Below are 20,474 nucleotides of genomic sequence, written 5' to 3'. Positions count from 1 at the left end.
TTATTTTTTCAATTTCTTCATTTAATATTGGACTGGTTGAGAAATAGACAAAATGATTTATTCTTGTTTGTTTTATATAATGTTATCATTGTCTTAAATAGGTGTTTATTTTAGATTGGTGCTTAATTTTACAAGCATCTATTTTTATCATATAATTAAGTAAAAATTATTGATTAAAATATTTATTTATTAAACTCAGTAGAGTCCATGACCCGGGTCGTAGAGGGACCAAGATCAATCTAATTTGTCTCTATCTTAATATAAAAAAATTAAATTGTCATCTTGAAGTTTATTTTTTTAAAAAATATAATCCATGTTTTTACTAGTTATCAAAATTGCATTTAGACCCATGAAATTAATTGATTTAATTTGAGTTAACTCTCACACGATTTAATTGGTAACTTAAGTTAGGTAAAGAATTGAGTAGGGAGGTTTAAATATTCATCTATTTAATCAAGTTTAATAATATTGTAAGAAAAAATTTAATACTTTTAATATTTTTTCACATTTAAATAAAAATTGATTCGATCGTAATATAGAAGGTGCGATGAATGAACAAGTTACAAGCTAATTTATTAAGCACCTAGTAGTCAAGCGGTAAAGGAGTGAATGAGGGTGTGGATCTTGTATTGATGAACTCTCTTTGGTGGTTTAATAATAATTGTTGGAAGTGACTGATCACTGGTACTGTATAGTTCATTATATTCTGTGTATTTTTTAAAAAAAATATTATAATGTAATAAAAAAATATTACAATTGTGTTGACTCATTACATTATATAAGTATTGCATTAAGAAAAGAGTAAGTTATGTAGTGAACCGTTACATTTGTGTTATTGTTCATGCATCTAATCGCAAAATATTCTTCATCAAAAGGACTAAATTTTATTTTTATAAAATACAAGAAGAGCCTATTTATAAATAGACATAAAACATGGGGACTACAATGATTTTTTCAAAGATTACTAGGACTAAAATGAAACTATCAAAATCTCCGTTGTATCACTATAAGTTTTGTTCGATGAAACATCTCATTATGTTTCATTACATCTTTTATCATATTATATATATTTTATTAGATTACATTACATTATATCATATCAAATTTTTTGAATTTTTTTATTGAAAATAAAAACAAAATATATATATATATATATATATATATATATATATATATATATTGGCAATATTAAAGAAAAAACACCCCCGAATAAGAAAATTAAGGGAAATTGGCAAAACATGAAATTTCGAGCCTAATTTTAGATTTTTCATGTAGCAGATGATGGTTCTCAATAGAACTGGCCTAGGAATCTCGTACAAAAATTTGAATATAATTCAATAATCATGTAAACAATGGTATAGATCGAGTCCATCAGTGAACAAAGTATACATAATCAGAACCAGAGACATTTCATACTTATAGTACAAAATAACAAAAAAAAAAAAAAGATTGTATGAAAATTCCTACTCGTGCTCGATGACTATGTTTTCCGGCTTTTCTACACAAACGAACTCATATATCTATATCTTGTTCTACAAAATCCATTGATTGATTCAAAGCTTCTTGGATGGCAATGGAACGTTTTTTCGGTATTCTGCTAGAGCCCACAAGGGGAAAACATTCTTATTGATAGGGAAGTGTAACATGCAGTTATTCTTGAAAACTCCAGTAATTTCCTGCAGAAAATTCAGACAATGATTAAGCAAAATCAAGTGGAAAAGTCAAGCTAATGGGAGTAACAATAGCCTTATCAGAATATATTTTTACAATATCTAGGTCATGACAAGATACCTGCTGAGGATAGCTACCATCTTCGGCTTGAAAATTGATCAACAACTTAGCAGCACGGTGAAGTGGAGTGCGATCCCTATCCACCTATCTCAAACAGAAGTTAATAATTACAGAAAGATCACTACATGAATTGAAATTTCGAAAGAAAATTAACATAATGTGCATGCAGAACCAAAGCAGCTGGGAAAAGATTAGCTAGTACATAAGGAACTGACCTGGCCAGCATGAATCAAACCAAGCATAGCCCAAGCTGTGTGCACATAAGTTGATCGGTTTTCTTCGAGAGGTGTGTATATCTGACAAATGATGCACAGCATTAATCTTTAATCAAAGTATTTTCCCTCTTGTTTAGGCATAATTCAATTGCAGAAATGAATTCAATTACCTTGTTTGGGCAAGCTAGGTAGCTCTCACCCCAGCCACCATCTGGAGACTGTACCCTGAGTAGAAAATCGACGCCTCTACGCATTGCTAGGTTGTTAGAGTAGGTTTTTTCCAGCAGCAGCTAGCCCAACGAGTGCAAACCATGTGCCGTAAATGAAGCAAACTCCCCAGTTTCCATACCATGAACCATCAGGCATTTGAATCGTTTCGAGATATTCGACAGCTCTTGCAATAGAAGTCTCAATTTCTTTATTCCTATGTCCTGGGTACATCCTCATAAACATCACAAATACTTGGATTGCAGATGATGTGCACTCAGCATAGCTGCATTGTACGACAACATATACATAATCAGAACCAGAGAAATTTCATACTTATAGTACAAAATAAAAAAATAAAAAAAAAAGATTGTATGAAAATTCCTACTCGTGCTCGATGACTATGTTCTCCAGGAATTCCATAGGATTGAGTTTCTAAGAACACACAAAAAAAAAAAAAAAAACAATTCGGTTGATATGATGGAGTTAATTGAAGACAATTTTGATTTTAAAAAGACAAGGAAAAGATATTAGCATAGAAGTTACCTCTAACCACATTTCACCGCGAATAGGCTCCCAGCCTGCAAGACCACCTCTTGGTCCCTGAATTTAATTAAATTAAGGATGAAGATAAAAATTCTGATGCCGTTCTTTGAAAGAAAGAGAAGTGCAGAACAGAAAATTTGATAAGACAAAAAAGGTAAAACCAATCACTCACTCACCTGTAGTGAAAGAATGATATTGACAGCTTCAAAAATCATCTGAGGATCCAGTTTCTCACCAGTGTATTCTGTAGGCAACATTTGAGCAAAGAGAACACACTGAACCAAAGAGGATGACAATCAGTGCCACTTTATTTTATAAAAATGTTTTTTAAAAAAATTAATATAGCCGATGTCATTTTAACCTTTAAAGCTTCTGCAGTACAATCAGAAAGTTGCCTACCATGATCTTGATCAGAGAAAGTCCATGATCCCTTAGAAATGTGTCGATACATTCCCATGAAGTCACCTGCTGGATTATCCACAACCTGACATTTCTTGATGAAATCGAAAGATTTAGCCAGTGGAGGCTTGATTTCTTCACCAAGCTCACTAGTATACAAAGCTTGAAAACAAAACGTAGCATCCCACAACTGACTACCAAAGCTCTGAACCTTCATTCCATCTTCTCCAACCCAAAAGTAATCAGGAACCCTAATGCCTCTTGAAAGCAACACCATCTGGATCCTCAACCCAACATGAAAGCATGCACAGCACCTTCTCCACACATCCAATAGTAATGTATCTGCTGCTCTCATCTTCATAATGAATGTGCTTCATTGTCACTTCAAGAGCCTTCTTTCTGATCAACTGGTTAAAGGGCCAGCGAGTAAGAAGAGGTTCAGACATCAAATACAGACTATCCCAAAGGAAGTCCTGAATCAAGGAATGTGGATAGTAAAGATCCTCCATTGCACATAAATGTCTAACTTGCTTCCACTTGACACTTTCGTAAGGCTGAAGGTACAGTTCTTCTCTCAGTGATAGAATCAGAGATGTAATTGGTCCAACAAATCTTTTTCCATAGAGATATGACATTGGCATGTAAACCAGTCGACAGTAGCACCACATTTTTGCTGCATTTTTTTTAATAAGCATTATTAACTTGCAAATCAAGCTAAAAAAACAGTGAAATGTACTATTTTGCTAATTAATTACCTGGATGAACAGGAAGGGCCGTAGGCAGAATCCAAAACTCTGGGGGCATAGGGTTACATCCAGACCAGTCAAACAGACCAAGAATCTACAACAAAATTAAGAAGAAACATTATTATACTACACTTATCAATCATAAATTGGACTAGCTAGTATATATATAAATATTTGAGTGATTGTCTAAAAACCCAAAGAAAAAAAAAATCGATACCGAAAGCCAAGTCTTGCCCCAAGAGGGAATGGAAGTGACACCACCACGGTCAAGAATCCATTTTCTTCCTCTTGCACAAGCTTCCTCATCTGGCCCTACCCCAAGCATACGTAGACAAATGTAGCTGAAGGTTGTGCAAAACATGTTGCTGTGACTTTCTATGTGCAATCCCCACCCACCATCTTCATTCTGCAACATATCATGTTAATTAATATGTTAAAACTGCATAATTAATTAGATACCTGATGAAATTAATGACCTGATGATTGTAGATGTAACGAAAGATTTCTTTGCGGTACTCAGGAGGGAACATGGTGTTGAGATGCCCAGTAATGTAGAAGCAAAACACCTACAATATTATTTGTCCTGGATAATTATTTCTCAATTGCCAAAGTCCATCCATATATAGTATTAATTACTCTATTAAAATATGAATTAGCATAATGATATAAAAAAAAGATACTTACAAAAGGAGGAAGGAAAAAAAGGACCCCAGAATTTTCAGCAGGCCAGTGGCCATCGCTTGCCTGCAAAGCTGAAAGAAAGTTGGCTGACCTCCTTAATGCTGTTGTGGTCTTTTCATATGTCACCTCCTCACCATCCTCAACTCTCACTGCAGGAATTGTTTGCTTGAAATTTTTCTCCCTCAGAATCTGCATGGACCATTCATTTTTTACTTTCACTTAATTATAGCCCTTTTTGCAAAATGTTACCCTAGCATATTTTTACTGCAGTTAATTATTGGTCAACTTCAGCAAGCTTCTAGTTTACGAGGCTACGGCTGCGTTTTAATTAAAACGCAGTTTGTAGCTGTTTGATAATGAAAAAAAAGTGATTTACTGTTTATGGGTCCCACATGATTTTTGCATCTGAAACGTAGGTGATGAAAAGCAAGGAATTCCTGCTTTTCACGCACTGTGCATGCTAATTGTACTGTTCACTGAACAGTACAATTAGCATGAACAATGTACATTGATACACTGTTCACTTAGAAAACAATGAACAGTGCAATTCACTTGCACTTTTAACGTGAACAGTTTTTTTTTTTTTTTCAGTGTGTTAATTTTATTAACAGTTTTTTAAAAAAAAAACTAGTTTAAAGTGAATTAAATTCACTTGCATTGTAATATTAATTTTATACCTGATAATATTTTATCTAATTTTATTACACGCTCAAAAAATTATGAAAACTGTAGTTCTTATCAGATGAGTTTTGTACGTAATGGAATTATAAATAGTTTAATGGAATAAAAAAAAATATTTAATATAAAATATTATTTATTTCATGATGTAATAGGAGTAATTAATTCTACAATATTTAAATTTAAAACCATCAATATTAATATATAATTTTTTAAATTATTTTATAACCTCAATTTCAAAAGCATTCTTAACCAAACACATTAAACTACTTTTTCTTCAACCTCAATTTCAACTACAGTTTTAACCAAACACTTATTTTTTCAAACCAACATCAATTAAAAGTACTTTTTATAAAACAATTTTTTTTAAACCACAACCACAACAGTTACCGCAATACCAAAGATGATTATACAAGTGAGGTTGCATTTGATTATTATCCTGAAAAAAAAAAGATAAAGATAAAGAGATATATTTTCTTGTATTTTATTTTTAAAAATTATAAAAATTCATTTAAAAACTGTTAGTATTAATAATCAGTCTCTTCAACCATGGTGATATATATATATATATATATATATATATATATATATATATATGGTAAAAAAAAAAGAAATAATAATAGTATTATTATTGGAATTATTATGGTTACTAAATAGTAAATAAATTATTAGAAGGATAGAATATATAGATATACAGCACGAACCTGGTATTGCCAAAGAAGGATAGAATTTTAATTAGAGATATTTTATCTTTATTTTAAATTGTTTATTTTATTTAGTGTTCTAATTGCTTTTGATTTTTATTAAATGGATGATAAAGAATAAAAAATTAGATTTTAAAAAAATGAAAAATATTAATAAGAAAAAGAAGAATTATATTAGGAAATTAGTTTGTCTTAATTGAATTTAAATTATTATTTTTTAAAAAATAATAATTTCCATGAAATTAAATAAAAGTGTTGAATGGGTCCATGCATATCATCAATAGTCATTCTATAACCTACTTAATTTGGAGGTTTAATGTTAATTAATTAACTAGGTTGATTCATTCAATCCTGCACAGAATCTACAAGTCAGGCCAGTAATTAAGAGGGAAAAAAATGAATGCGATGAGACTTGTATAAAGCTGTTTTCGCTGTCCCCTAAAACTTTTTTTTTTTATTTGATCGTAAGCCACAATAAATAAATAAATAAATATATATAAATAAATAAATAATGTAAGAAAGAAGAAACTCATCATATAATATCCGTGGTTAAAAAAAATATTGTTGTTGTTGTTAATAATTGATACATGGAGTTCGTACCTGATATTGCCAAAGAAGGTCAGAGCTGGGCTTGACCTCAGAGCGGTTTCTGGTAAAATTCCGGCGAGCCTCTTCCACTTGTTCACGCTCTTCAGGAGTTCCAGCATTCGGATCATACTCCCATATCTGCCTTCCAACAAAATCATTTGTGCTGAATATGTAAGGGTTGCTCCCTTTCTCTGCGATCTTTAGCCTCCACATTCTCTCTCTCTCTCTCTCTCTCTCTCTCTCTCTAAGACTATCTATCTATATAATTAATTAAATTTAAAATAAATAAATAAAAGGTTTTATTGTATCCTACTATTCATTATAATAATAATTTTTTTCTTTGCTTTTTTTCATTCAATGGTTTTTTAATACTATTTTCTAATATTAGATTTATTTTTTATTAAAATATCTTATTATCATAAAACGAATCAGGGCGGGTTAATTAATGTTTTTAATGGGAGATGGTACATAGTTTGTACTTCTAGCTTTTGGAATGTAGGAGATGCGCGAGGACAAGATTCTTCTCAACTACTCTCTATTGTTCTCTGTGCCTTGAACTCAATCAAAAATATTTCAAATCCGAGTGAGTGGAAGATAAATCTCATCTCATTAAGTCAATTTGGCAATGGAAGTCACATGAGCTTCTTCTTCTTAACCGGCTCTTGCATGTGATTAATAAATTTTATTATTATTATTATGTTTTTTTAAGCTAACTCAAGTCAACCTATTTAATTTATGAATAAATTATTAAATCAGATCAACTATTAAATTGTTTTAAAATTATGGTTTGTAGAATTAATTTTTCACTTTTTTTGTAAGATCATTTTTTTAATTTCTAATTATTTTGTCAAAAGCTAAAAATAATATTACCGTTTATAATTTATTGATGTGATGAGTTAAGTTTTAAAAATGAATTTTCACATAAATTTCTATAAATGAACATAACTTATATTTAATTTAAAATCTGAATATTGATCTATTTAAAAGAAAATGTGTTAATCAAGTTTTATTTTTTTTTAAGTGAAAGTTGAACCTTTAAGGATGCTAAAACTTGAATTGATCTTTTTCCCGTTCACTTAGGTGAATTGCAAAAAAGACCCGAAGGTCAACATTATTATTCTATGGGTCTGTGGGCGTGGCTTCTGTATTTCGTGGAAGAGGTCAGACCAGTTCACGGCTGGGTTGGTTCGGGTGGTGGCTGGTCTGTATCGTTGGCTGAGGTCGGTGCTGTCGTGGGCGTGGGCTTGGAGGGAGTGGCAACCGTGGGTGTTTGGGGTTACTGTCGTGGGTATCTGTGGAGAAGGAGGCAGCAGTAACAGGTTTTGTTTGGGTGATTTGTTGTTTGGGTATGTGTGGCCAAAAGGGAGATTTGGTGGTTGTGGGTAAAAGAGAGGTTGATGATGATGGCCGGTTCGGTGGTTCAGTGGTGGCTATTTAATGGTAAGAGAAAGGAGGGTGGCTGGGCAGTAGAGGTTAGGGGCAGTGGAGATGATTTGCTGGGTTTGTTGGTTGCTGGAAGGAGACGAGAGGGCTGCTGTTGTAGTGATTCAGTGGCCACCGGTCTATTAGGATGAGAAAGTGAGGGCAATAGCGGCAGGGGAGAGGGGTTTAGGTTTGGTTTTTTTCACTAGTGATTGGCTGGGTTAATGAGCACTGTGGGTCATGGTTGGTGGAAATGAAGGGTAGGCACTGGGTTTCAGGCATGGAGGAGATTGAATGAGAGAAGGGACGGGTGGGGGAGAAACTGGAGAAATTTCCAGTATTCGTTCCTGAGGAATAGAGGATGAATATTTTTTAAACCACAACCACAACAGTTACCGCAATACCAAAGATGATTATACAAGTGAGGTTGCATTTGATTATTATCCTGAAAAAAAAAAGATAAAGATAAAGAGATATATTTTCTTGTATTTTATTTTTAAAAATTATAAAAATTCATTTAAAAACTGTTAGTATTAATAATCAGTCTCTTCAACCATGGTGATATATATATATATATATATATATATATATGGTAAAAAAAAAAAGAAATAATAATAGTATTATTATTGGAATTATTATGGTTACTAAATAGTAAATAAATTATTAGAAGGATAGAATATATAGATATACAGCACGAACCTGGTATTGCCAAAGAAGGATAGAATTTTAATTAGAGATATTTTATCTTTATTTTAAATTGTTTATTTTATTTAGTGTTCTAATTGCTTTTGATTTTTATTAAATGGATGATAAAGAATAAAAAATTAGATTTTAAAAAAATGAAAAATATTAATAAGAAAAAGAAGAATTATATTAGGAAATTAGTTTGTCTTAATTGAATTTAAATTATTATTTTTTAAAAAATAATAATTTCCATGAAATTAAATAAAAGTGTTGAATGGGTCCATGCATATCATCAATAGTCATTCTATAACCTACTTAATTTGGAGGTTTAATGTTAATTAATTAACTAGGTTGATTCATTCAATCCTGCACAGAATCTACAAGTCAGGCCAGTAATTAAGAGGGAAAAAAATGAATGCGATGAGACTTGTATAAAGCTGTTTTCGCTGTCCCCTAAAACTTTTTTTTTTTATTTGATCGTAAGCCACAATAAATAAATAAATAAATATATATAAATAAATAAATAATGTAAGAAAGAAGAAACTCATCATATAATATCCGTGGTTAAAAAAAATATTGTTGTTGTTGTTAATAATTGATACATGGAGTTCGTACCTGATATTGCCAAAGAAGGTCAGAGCTGGGCTTGACCTCAGAGCGGTTTCTGGTAAAATTCCGGCGAGCCTCTTCCACTTGTTCACGCTCTTCAGGAGTTCCAGCATTCGGATCATACTCCCATATCTGCCTTCCAACAAAATCATTTGTGCTGAATATGTAAGGGTTGCTCCCTTTCTCTGCGATCTTTAGCCTCCACATTCTCTCTCTCTCTCTCTCTCTCTCTCTCTCTCTAAGACTATCTATCTATATAATTAATTAAATTTAAAATAAATAAATAAAAGGTTTTATTGTATCCTACTATTCATTATAATAATAATTTTTTTCTTTGCTTTTTTTCATTCAATGGTTTTTTAATACTATTTTCTAATATTAGATTTATTTTTTATTAAAATATCTTATTATCATAAAACGAATCAGGGCGGGTTAATTAATGTTTTTAATGGGAGATGGTACATAGTTTGTACTTCTAGCTTTTGGAATGTAGGAGATGCGCGAGGACAAGATTCTTCTCAACTACTCTCTATTGTTCTCTGTGCCTTGAACTCAATCAAAAATATTTCAAATCCGAGTGAGTGGAAGATAAATCTCATCTCATTAAGTCAATTTGGCAATGGAAGTCACATGAGCTTCTTCTTCTTAACCGGCTCTTGCATGTGATTAATAAATTTTATTATTATTATTATGTTTTTTTAAGCTAACTCAAGTCAACCTATTTAATTTATGAATAAATTATTAAATCAGATCAACTATTAAATTGTTTTAAAATTATGGTTTGTAGAATTAATTTTTCACTTTTTTTGTAAGATCATTTTTTTAATTTCTAATTATTTTGTCAAAAGCTAAAAATAATATTACCGTTTATAATTTATTGATGTGATGAGTTAAGTTTTAAAAATGAATTTTCACATAAATTTCTATAAATGAACATAACTTATATTTAATTTAAAATCTGAATATTGATCTATTTAAAAGAAAATGTGTTAATCAAGTTTTATTTTTTTTTAAGTGAAAGTTGAACCTTTAAGGATGCTAAAACTTGAATTGATCTTTTTCCCGTTCACTTAGGTGAATTGCAAAAAAGACCCGAAGGTCAACATTATTATTCTATGGGTCTGTGGGCGTGGCTTCTGTATTTCGTGGAAGAGGTCAGACCAGTTCACGGCTGGGTTGGTTCGGGTGGTGGCTGGTCTGTATCGTTGGCTGAGGTCGGTGCTGTCGTGGGCGTGGGCTTGGAGGGAGTGGCAACCGTGGGTGTTTGGGGTTACTGTCGTGGGTATCTGTGGAGAAGGAGGCAGCAGTAACAGGTTTTGTTTGGGTGATTTGTTGTTTGGGTATGTGTGGCCAAAAGGGAGATTTGGTGGTTGTGGGTAAAAGAGAGGTTGATGATGATGGCCGGTTCGGTGGTTCAGTGGTGGCTATTTAATGGTAAGAGAAAGGAGGGTGGCTGGGCAGTAGAGGTTAGGGGCAGTGGAGATGATTTGCTGGGTTTGTTGGTTGCTGGAAGGAGACGAGAGGGCTGCTGTTGTAGTGATTCAGTGGCCACCGGTCTATTAGGATGAGAAAGTGAGGGCAATAGCGGCAGGGGAGAGGGGTTTAGGTTTGGTTTTTTTCACTAGTGATTGGCTGGGTTAATGAGCACTGTGGGTCATGGTTGGTGGAAATGAAGGGTAGGCACTGGGTTTCAGGCATGGAGGAGATTGAATGAGAGAAGGGACGGGTGGGGGAGAAACTGGAGAAATTTCCAGTATTCGTTCCTGAGGAATAGAGGATGAATATTTTTTATCCTCTCCCTGGTGCTGTTTGTTTTGGGTTTAATGGAAGGAAAGGAAGAGGATGATGTTTATAAAGGCTGGGATATGGTGGAGATAGCTCGTGATCTGATGGGTATGGTGTTGGTTTGTGTTTGAAAGGATGGCTATGGTGATGTGGGTCTCTCGGGTCGGTTGAAATCTGGAAACATTTCCAGACTTCTTTGTTGTTCTCCGTGGGAGGCTTGTCCTCTGCTGTTGTTTCTTGGTTTTTTTCCCTGGTTTCCCCTTTTGAATTCCCCAGTGTCCACCCTTTCTTTGTAGGAGAGAAAATCTGGAATTAATGCAGTATTGAATGATTCATGGGACTTGATTCCTAGAGATGGAATTGGGAGATTAGAATCTGGGTTTATTTTGCTGGTATTTGGGGTTTAATTTGGATACTCGACTAGATTAAATCAATTGGACAAAATCAGACCGAAAATATGCTCTGAATGGGTTAAATTGAATTAGTTCAATTTAATTGGACTGAATTGATTGGAGTGAAACAAATGGGACTGAAATGAAATTATAACTAAGATAATTGATCTTCGGAATGTTTCCTACTCTTAATTACAGTTCATAGATTTTGAGTTTTTTAATTTCATTCGATTAAGATATTTAATTTTATAATTTCTTTTTATTTATATGTATCAATTTATCTTTCCAATTTCAATTTCAATTAATCTTAATTACCTTTGTTTTTGAAACGTATTTTTAAAAAAAATTGAAATTTTTTTATTTTTTTATTTATTTTAAATTAATATTTTTTTAGTATTTTTTGATTAATTTTTAAAAAATAAAAAATATATTATTTTAATATATTTCCGAGTGAAAAACACTCTGAAAAGCAACTGCAACCGTACTTTCAAATATACTATTATATTTTTCTTTTTATTATGTTTCTAATTGAATCAATTTATTTCTTCAAATTTAATTATTTGTTACAAATTCATCCTTGATTTCTAGAATTATATAATTTTAATCAATCCAACTCCTAATTTGATTTTCCAAGATGGAATTCGGAGAAAACTTCAATTTTGCTTGCTCTTCATGCTTAACTGTAGGTTTAATTTCAATCCCAACTATATTTTCTGTATTTTTATATTTTTTTTGTATTTTTGTATTTTTCATGATATTCAAGATTGTTTTTAACACACAAAAATTAAAAAAAAAATAGAAAGAAAATAAGGAAATGATTAAAATTAACTAAAATAACTAAAAATACAAATACTTTAATTTGTTTTCATTTTTCAAAATATATATAAAATTGGGAAGCTAAAATTGACTTATGACAATCAGGTTTCAGGTTTTGGCATTTTAAACACGATTAAATCATTAAACATTGAATTTGTTTTTTTATTGGATTGTCTCCGTCCCATTATCAGGGTCATAGGCTATGCGGATTAATCTAGTTAACTCAGTTTTTTTTAATTGATTTTTTTATCAATTCCATCATTTAATATTATGTTTGATTGAGAATTAAGTTTTATGGTTTGTTTTTTTATTAGATTATCTCGGTCTCATGATTTGAGAATAATGTTTAACGGGTTAATCAAATTTGACTTGACTCAGTTTTTGTGTTATTTTTTAATTAGATTTTTTACAAATTCTATAGTTCATAATTTATTTTGATTTTTTTTATATGAGGTTATCTTAGTCTTATGATTAAATACACGGATATGATAAGTTCACCTTGGTTGTTTTTTTATTGTTTTTATTTGATTTCTTTCTCTCTCTTTTTAATCTCAATGTCATCCTTTAACATTAGGCTGATTAAGAATCAAACTTTATAATTTGTTCCGATTTGCTTTTTATATAGTTATTTTGATCCTATGACCTGAGTCACGGATTTTACATGTTAGTTAAGGTCGCCTTTTCAGGTCCTTTCCTTAATTGATTTGTTGTTTCAATGTTATCCTTTAATATTGGGTTGATTAGGGATTAGGTTTTATAATTTATTTTTATTTGTTTTCTATAAGATTATCATTATCATAATTTATTTTTATTTGTTTTCTATAATATTAAAGAAATATGTCACCTTGGAATTTTTTAAGTCAAACTACGTTTTTACAAGTCATCTGGATTGCTTTTGGACCTGTAAAGTTAACCGAGTCAACCCTAACATAATTTTAATTTTTTTACACTAGAAAAAAAAAACACTCGTAACATCTCAACCTTTTTTTTAAGTTAAAGAAAGATTTGACTTGGCCCATAATGTAGCATGGGTCAATGATTTAGTAAAACTCTAAAACACGTGGCTAAAATACCTTTTATGGTATTATTTGATATTTTTGATGTGCTAATATAAAAAATAAATTTTAAAAAATAAAAATAAATATTATTTTAATATAATTTTAAATAAAAAACACTTTAAAAATAAACTGTTATCTTAATATCAAACACTACCTAGAACATGTGGCTAAAATATTGTTTATGGGATTGTTGCCCGTGACTCATTATGGATTGTAATTGTGCAATTCAATGGTCCTTCATTCATTTTTCCTTTATGTTATTAGATTTAAAAATTACAGTTTAGTTTTTATTGGTATTGTTTCAAGTTCTTTTATTATAAGAATTTTTTTCCATCAATTGCTATGCCAGATTGTTATAGAAAAGGAGATTAGGATTTCCAATCAAATAAAAAAAAAAAGAGAAAAAGAAAAAGGATGGCGACAGAAAGAGAATAAAAACACACCATTTCCTCTAAAAAAAACCCGAGTTCATGCCTTCTTGTTTTTTATTAGTTTTTCAATAGATATTGAGGGCTAAGTTTTATTTTTTTTGTTGCAGGGACACAAAAAATCCCGATGTATATGTTATCATACAATGCAGCTATGCTGGGACACAAAAAAGTATACCGAAGACCATCCTTTATTTAGTAACATCGTGTGTCCATTGAAATGGCACAGCTTCATCAATGGCCCTCGATCACTAAATATAGGCAAGCTTCTAAACAGGGACTGAGAATATGAGGGGTGTCATTTCTGCTGGAAACACACTGAGGCTTGCATCCAATTGGCATTTCCCTTCAGAAAGCACTTAAAACTCCTCTTTGACCAGAAAGCATCAGAGCACATCCAGGGTGATAGAAGAGAGGTTTCAAGGCCTCTTAGGCGGTCTTCTCTTGATGACAATTACAGGCCTTTGAATTCTTGACCACTTTTGCGGATTCCCGTCCTTTGAATTCTTTTCTGTGTTGAGAAGATACAAGACAGCAAATGTGGCTCTCGAAGGGACACGGTACCAAGAAGGGAGGAGAAGGAAATGGGCTGGTGGCAGTTGCTGTAGATAAAGACAAGGGGAGCCAAAACGCATTGAAATGGACTGTGGAAAATCTTCTCTCCAAGGGCCAAAATCTTATTCTAATCCATGTTTTTTATAAATCATCATCATCATTTGTTACAAGTAATTTATAATTCTCTATCTGATTCGTTATTTAGAATAATCACAGATTATGATGTTGAAAGGGGGTTGCTCAGCTTACATTCAATGCCTTACAGCTCCTTTGATCTCTCAAGTGGTTTTTCAAGTTCTAGGTTTCATGTTCTAATCTTCTTTCTCTTCCACATGTTTGCATTGTTTCACGACCAGGCCATGGATCGCCTGGTGATTATTCTTCACCAGGGAAGCAGCAGCTTGAGAAGATGGCAAAGGATCTCTTCCTTACATTTCGATGCTATTGTACTCGCAAAGATGTACGTTTCTGAGCCTGTCATTGTTATTCCTCCTTTCCACGATATAAATATGCACCTTTAGGCATGGAAAATGTCTAGAACATGAGAAGAATAAAAGAAGTTAAAATCTATAGGAATCTCTCTTATAAACACAAGCATCCAAAATAATGGAAGAAAACCATCATTTTTCAATGTCTCATGCCTTTATGCAGATAGATGTGCACATGTACCTTGTTTTCTCCTTTCAATTTCAACATACAGATTTATTTTTTTTTTTTTGTATCAGGTACATTGCCTTGATGTTGCACTTGAAAGCACAGATATAGCAAAAGCAATAACAGAATATGTTTCCCATGCAGCAATCGAGACTGTGGTTCTCGGAACCCCATCACGGAGTGGATTTATGAGGTATTTTTGCAGTCCCTAGCCCCCTCCTGACCTGGCAACTCTACCTGCACACACCCCACCAGAATTTAAATTCAGGTTACCTTCAATCTGTGTACAAACAGGAAGAACAGACTATTTCCAACAGAAGGAACTCAGTTTTACTTGAAGAGTACACCTTTTGGTATTGTGGTTCGGGTGTGTTCCAAAATGCATTTGGATTGATGCTGTTTTAGGTCCTCTTTTATGGTTTCGAGACCCTCACATCAAAAACTTTGAAAAGCATTCAAAACAGCATCAGTTTTGGTGCTATTTCAGATGAAAAGCACTTTGTTTTCACATAGGTCAACTTTCAGAATACTAGCAGAATTTTATATATTCTCCTCAACTCTGAACTTTGATTGGCAATATCTGATAAGCAAATCATTGAACAGTCAGGATAAATCACATACAGATGGAAAGATAATCAACAATAACAATCACGAGAGATGAAAATTGAGAATTCAATTCCATTTTTTGCTGATGTATTTGTGCATTGAGCGACCAGACTCATTTAACTCCAGTGGTTTTGTTATACAGAAAATTCAAGGCAGATGTACCAAGCACTGTGTCAAGAGGGGCACCTGATTTCTGTACTGTGTATGTTGTATCAAAAGGAAAGGTCTCTACAATGAGAAATGCTTCTCGTCCTGCCCCATTCGCCTCCCCACTTCTAGATCAAATACAAAACCAACAGAACCAAAATAGTCCAAGGGTAGATTCTTCTGAAGCACTATACAAACATGTTTGGAGCATAAAAGGTTTATTCTCCCAATCATATGGTCCTTTTTCCATTTTATTTTGTCTTAATCCTAATCCAAAATCCAATTTATGGTCTTCTGCTGACAGAGAGAACGATGCCAGTCAAGCCTCGTATCTCAGTTGGTGAAACCTTCAGGTAAGTAAGGAATGCATCAAATCATTTTAGAAGATGAGAGGGGATGGCAGTGAACATGATATAATATAACGTGCATATATAATCAGTAAATATTTATGGAGTGATAGTCTGGGATGTCTTTGTAATATATTATTTTTTTTATTGCTAAAGTTTGGCTATGATTTAATTTGTTCAAAGGCTGAACATAATACAATTGTTGGTAACAACAGGTCACCATTTGGAAGAGGAGGACAGGGTCATAGTGTAAAATCATTTGCAGATCTCATGTCAGAAACTGACATATCATTTGTCAGCTCCAGCAGGCCAAGCACTGACCGCATGTCTTCTGTAACCTATGATTTCATGGATTCTGGAGCAACCCCTCGGTTTTCAACTAGCTCAGACACTAGCTTTGCATCTATACAATCAGGACCAAAGTTCTTTAGCCCCAATTACCATCAGGGATTTTCATCAATTTCACAAGATAGCGGCAGAACATCTTTTACTGGTTCAACACACAGCCTGGTAAGCAATTACCCGTTTTGACAATAGCATGATTAGGTAAATAAGCTCAACTAACCACCAAACACTGTAAACACTTAAGGAAATAAAGGATGTATAATAATAGAGTTATTATTTTAACCATTTTTTTCCTATTAACAGGAAAATTAATCTAGTTAGATCATATCCTCAAGTTGTTTGATTCAGGCTACACTGTGAATATTGTCAAGAACATGCAATTTAAGTTTTTCTTCTTGGGTTATACACTGAATTCTGCAAAATAGCTAAGATTATTCGGTCAATTTAGATAGAGTAACATCTTATATATGATGGCTTGTAGCATAATCTTACATCGATCTTTCCATGATTGGAAAAGGCAATTTTATATTTTGATTTCTTTAGCCTTTCATTTGTTGTTTTAACTTTAAAGTCAATAAGACTGCGCAAAGTGTGATAATAAAGCACAGATGCATGATCTAAATGCTTTCTCCTAATCTGTAATTGAAACATATAGGATGACATGGAGTCTGAGATGAGGAGGCTAAAACTAGAGTTGAAGCAAACAATGGACTTGTACAACGCAGCATGTAGAGAAGCACTTACAGCAAAACGGAAGGTACAGAGAATTCATGTTTTCTACGTGCACTAGTAAGATTCCCAGTAGGTTCTAAAATGGTATGTATATAGGCAACAGAGCTGAATCGCTGGAGAATAGAAGAAGAACGAAGATTGGAAGAGTCTAGGTTTTCTGAAGAAGCTGCACTGTCGATTATAGAGCAAGAGAAAGCCAGGTGCAGAGAAGCCATAGACGCTGCTGAAGAAGCTGAGAAGAGAGCTGCAATAGAAGCGCAAAGGAGACTCAACATAGAGAAAACCCTCAAAGAAGCTGCAAAAACGAAACGAGCAAAGGATAATCTATCTTATCATGGTATCAGATACAGGAGATACAGTATTGAGGAGATTGAAGTAGCAACACAATACTTTTTGGAATCAAAGAAGATTGGGGAAGGAGGTTATGGCCCAGTTTACAACTGTTATCTTGATCATACACCAGTTGCAGTCAAGGTTTTACGTCCTGATGCAGCCCAAGGAAGGTCTCAATTTCAAAGAGAGGTGAGAAACAAAGAAAACTGATTAATAATGCGATTGAAAATGCTTTTCCAAAGTGCTTTTTGTCTAAAAGGTACCAGATTGATGATTTTTAGGTGCTTTTGAATGATTTTGACTTTGACATATCAAAACCATTAAAAAAACACCAGTAAATGCATCAAATGGATGTTTTCTCAACCAAAACCTTATTGAAAATCACCTGACCTGCAGTGCCTTGAGTGTTCTAAATTGAAAGAGAAAAACAACAATGAGCATAACGTTTTCAAAGCATATGAATCGAAGTTATGTAGACAGTTTTTTAAGAGAAGAAAATGAGCATTATGGAATTGAAAATCTAGTCTGTACCTTGCAGGTTGAAGTGCTTAGCTTAATACGGCATCCAAACATGGTACTGCTTCTAGGAGCCTGCCCAGAGTATGGTATTCTAGTCTATGAATACATGGCAAAAGGAAGCTTAGAAGACTGTCTCTTCAAGAGAGGGAATACACCAGCTCTTTCTTGGCAAATCCGGTTCCGAATTGCAGCTGAGATAGCCACAGGTCTGCTCTTTGTCCATCAGACCAAGCCAGAGCCACTGGTTCACCGTGACCTCAAGCCAGGAAACATTTTGCTAGACAACAATTACACCAGTAAGATTAGTGATGTTGGATTGGCCAGGCTTGTTCCCACAACTTCTGAGAATGTAACACAATACCACATGACATCCGCTGCTGGAACTTTCTGCTATATTGATCCAGAGTATCAACAAACTGGAATGCTTGGTGTGAAATCTGATGTATATTCCTTAGGGATCTTGCTTCTGCAAGTCATAACAGCCAAGCCACCAATGGGCTTGACTCACATTGTTGAACAAGCAATTGAAAATGAGACGCTCAAAGAAGTTCTAGACTCAGATGTGCCTGATTGGCCAATTGAAGAGACTTTATGTTTTGCAAAGCTTGCACTCCAATGTGCAGAACTGAGACGGAAAGACAGGCCAGATCTTGGCACAGAAGTCTTGCCAGAGCTCAACAGACTGAGAGATTATGCTGAAGAAAAGATGAACTACCTTTTTTTAGCTAAAGCTTTCGGCCCCTCTCCCAACCACAGCCTAGCTTCAATAACTCCTCCCATCAGCCAAATCTCAATAACCCCCACCAACCTTAGCCAAACTTCTGCAACTCCCACCAACCTCAGTCAAGTTTCAATAACTCAGGTTAGTACTGACACAATTCCTTTGCTTATGAACCCACTGAAAGTCAAACTCGGGCAACAATATTAAAGAATGAGGAAGAAAAGGGACTGTTACATGAAATTCCAAGAAAGAAGTATTAAACAAATGCCATCACAAGATTTGACATGATCATTGTTTTGTAGTAGCAAGCATATAAATTCTCCATTTTCCCAACTAAACTGGGGATATTAGATTTTATTCTAAATATTGTTGATAAACATTGTGCAGGAAGCGATGAGCAATACTGTAGTTGGAAATCTAGGAAGCCCGAAGAGCCAATCAAGCAGTTAATGGCAAACAAAAGCAGAAGCAGGTACTGAAAACGATTATGTTATTACATGGAAATTAAAGGTCACCTTAATTATTATTAACTTGTTCAAAAAATCTTACTCTCAGAGCCAACACAAGAAAGCTAAAAGAAGGCCAATGGTAGTTTTCTTGCAGCCACATTTTTACAGAGAATCCATCCAATAAGCAATTTTAGCCCCTGACAGCAGAAACATGAAGTTGGGAATTTTGTGTTGCTTTGGGTTTTCAATGTATATATATATCATGCACATAACTCAAATGCTGTTATTTTACAACTTTTTCAGACAGGTACCTTTTCTGCTATCAGCAAAAGGTTTCAAACCATATATATACCTCGCATAACTCAAATGCTGTAATTTTACTCTACTCTGAAAATCTGGCAAACAATGGGAAAAATCAAAATTCTCACTTGCACACATTTATCATAGTACCAGAAGTCCTAAACCATACCAATCCATACATTTTAATGAACTTGATCTTATTTTTTCCCTTTCAATTCTCCGTCAGTAACTAGAAAAGAGCAAGAAAACCCCATTTTTCTTTTCCCTCGTTTGTTCTTAACCAAACTGGCCAAGAAAAGAGAGAGTGAGCAAGAAAAGAGCAAGAAACAACACCAGTACTTCTCAGTCTTGCACTCATCAGCTTCTTCTGATACTTGAAATCAAGAAAAGGAAACGGATAAAATAAAGGGTCAAGGTGAAGAAGTCAAGTCTAAAAGTGAGACCCAGGTTGAGATTCAGGTTTGTCTCTCTTTCTCTTTTATTATTTATGGAACTTATTGTTACGCGTGTAGGAAAAATTATGTAATTACGCACTCACGAGTGGTTTTATTTATGGAAAAACTGAAAAGTTATATTCTTCTTCTATAGGCCGAAAGTCGAGAAAGAAGAAGCTCCTAGCCCTGATGATGTTCAACGTTTGTACTTGGTGCTGGGGCCCGAGTCTGGTGACACACACAACATTCCTCAACATACACATCATAAAACCACTAATCAAAAATAGGAGGAAGCTCAGACATGCTCTTAAACCTAATCAAAAAGTGCTTCCAAAAAAAAAAAGAAAAAAGAAACCAGCAGGATCTCTGAAAAGAAACAAAACTACGAATCATAGAGAAAAATCGCAAATCACGAACCGGAGCAGCATCACGCAACCTAAGCCATGGAACATCAGGTGGTTGCGCCAGCAAAGGTCGTCAAAAGAGCCGAAATCCTGAGAAAGAAAGCAGAAAATAACACCACAGAGCTAAATTCAACTCTAAATAAACGAATAAATTCGGGATAATACATGGGAAAACAACT

At 33.5% G+C, this 20,474-nt stretch overlaps 1 long non-coding RNA gene and 2 pseudogenes across 5 annotated transcripts; 1 reads left to right on the top strand and 2 right to left on the bottom strand.

Annotated features, from left to right (window-relative positions):
- Nucleotides 1-1,553: 1,553 nt before the first annotated feature.
- LOC133683178 (beta-amyrin synthase-like) lies at nucleotides 1,554-6,786 on the bottom strand (annotated as a pseudogene).
- Nucleotides 6,787-13,921: 7,135 nt separating this feature from the next.
- Nucleotides 13,922-18,141, bottom strand: LOC133682387 (uncharacterized). Of its 5 annotated transcripts, none has more exons than XR_009836674.1 (4): nucleotides 18,000-18,141; nucleotides 15,306-17,877; nucleotides 14,554-15,195; nucleotides 13,922-14,351 (listed from the first exon to the last, which is right to left on the bottom strand). It is a non-coding gene; the product is annotated as an uncharacterized LOC133682387 (long non-coding RNA). The 5 variants fall into 5 exon arrangements; XR_009836672.1 differs by lacking the exon at nucleotides 13,922-14,351 and having other exon boundaries at nucleotides 14,758-15,195; nucleotides 15,306-15,538; nucleotides 15,751-17,877; XR_009836676.1 differs by lacking the exon at nucleotides 13,922-14,351 and having other exon boundaries at nucleotides 14,758-15,195; nucleotides 15,306-16,565; nucleotides 17,148-17,877.
- On the top strand, nucleotides 14,691-19,391 carry LOC133682386 (U-box domain-containing protein 35-like; annotated as a pseudogene).
- Nucleotides 19,392-20,474: the final 1,083 nt, after the last annotated feature.

This window comes from Populus nigra, chromosome 2 (genome assembly GCF_951802175.1).
Source record: "Populus nigra chromosome 2, ddPopNigr1.1, whole genome shotgun sequence".
In the NCBI taxonomy this organism is placed as follows: domain Eukaryota; kingdom Viridiplantae; phylum Streptophyta; class Magnoliopsida; order Malpighiales; family Salicaceae; genus Populus; species Populus nigra.
Note: the sequence above shows the minus strand (reverse complement) of the source record. Positions and strands in the feature narration are given on the sequence as shown.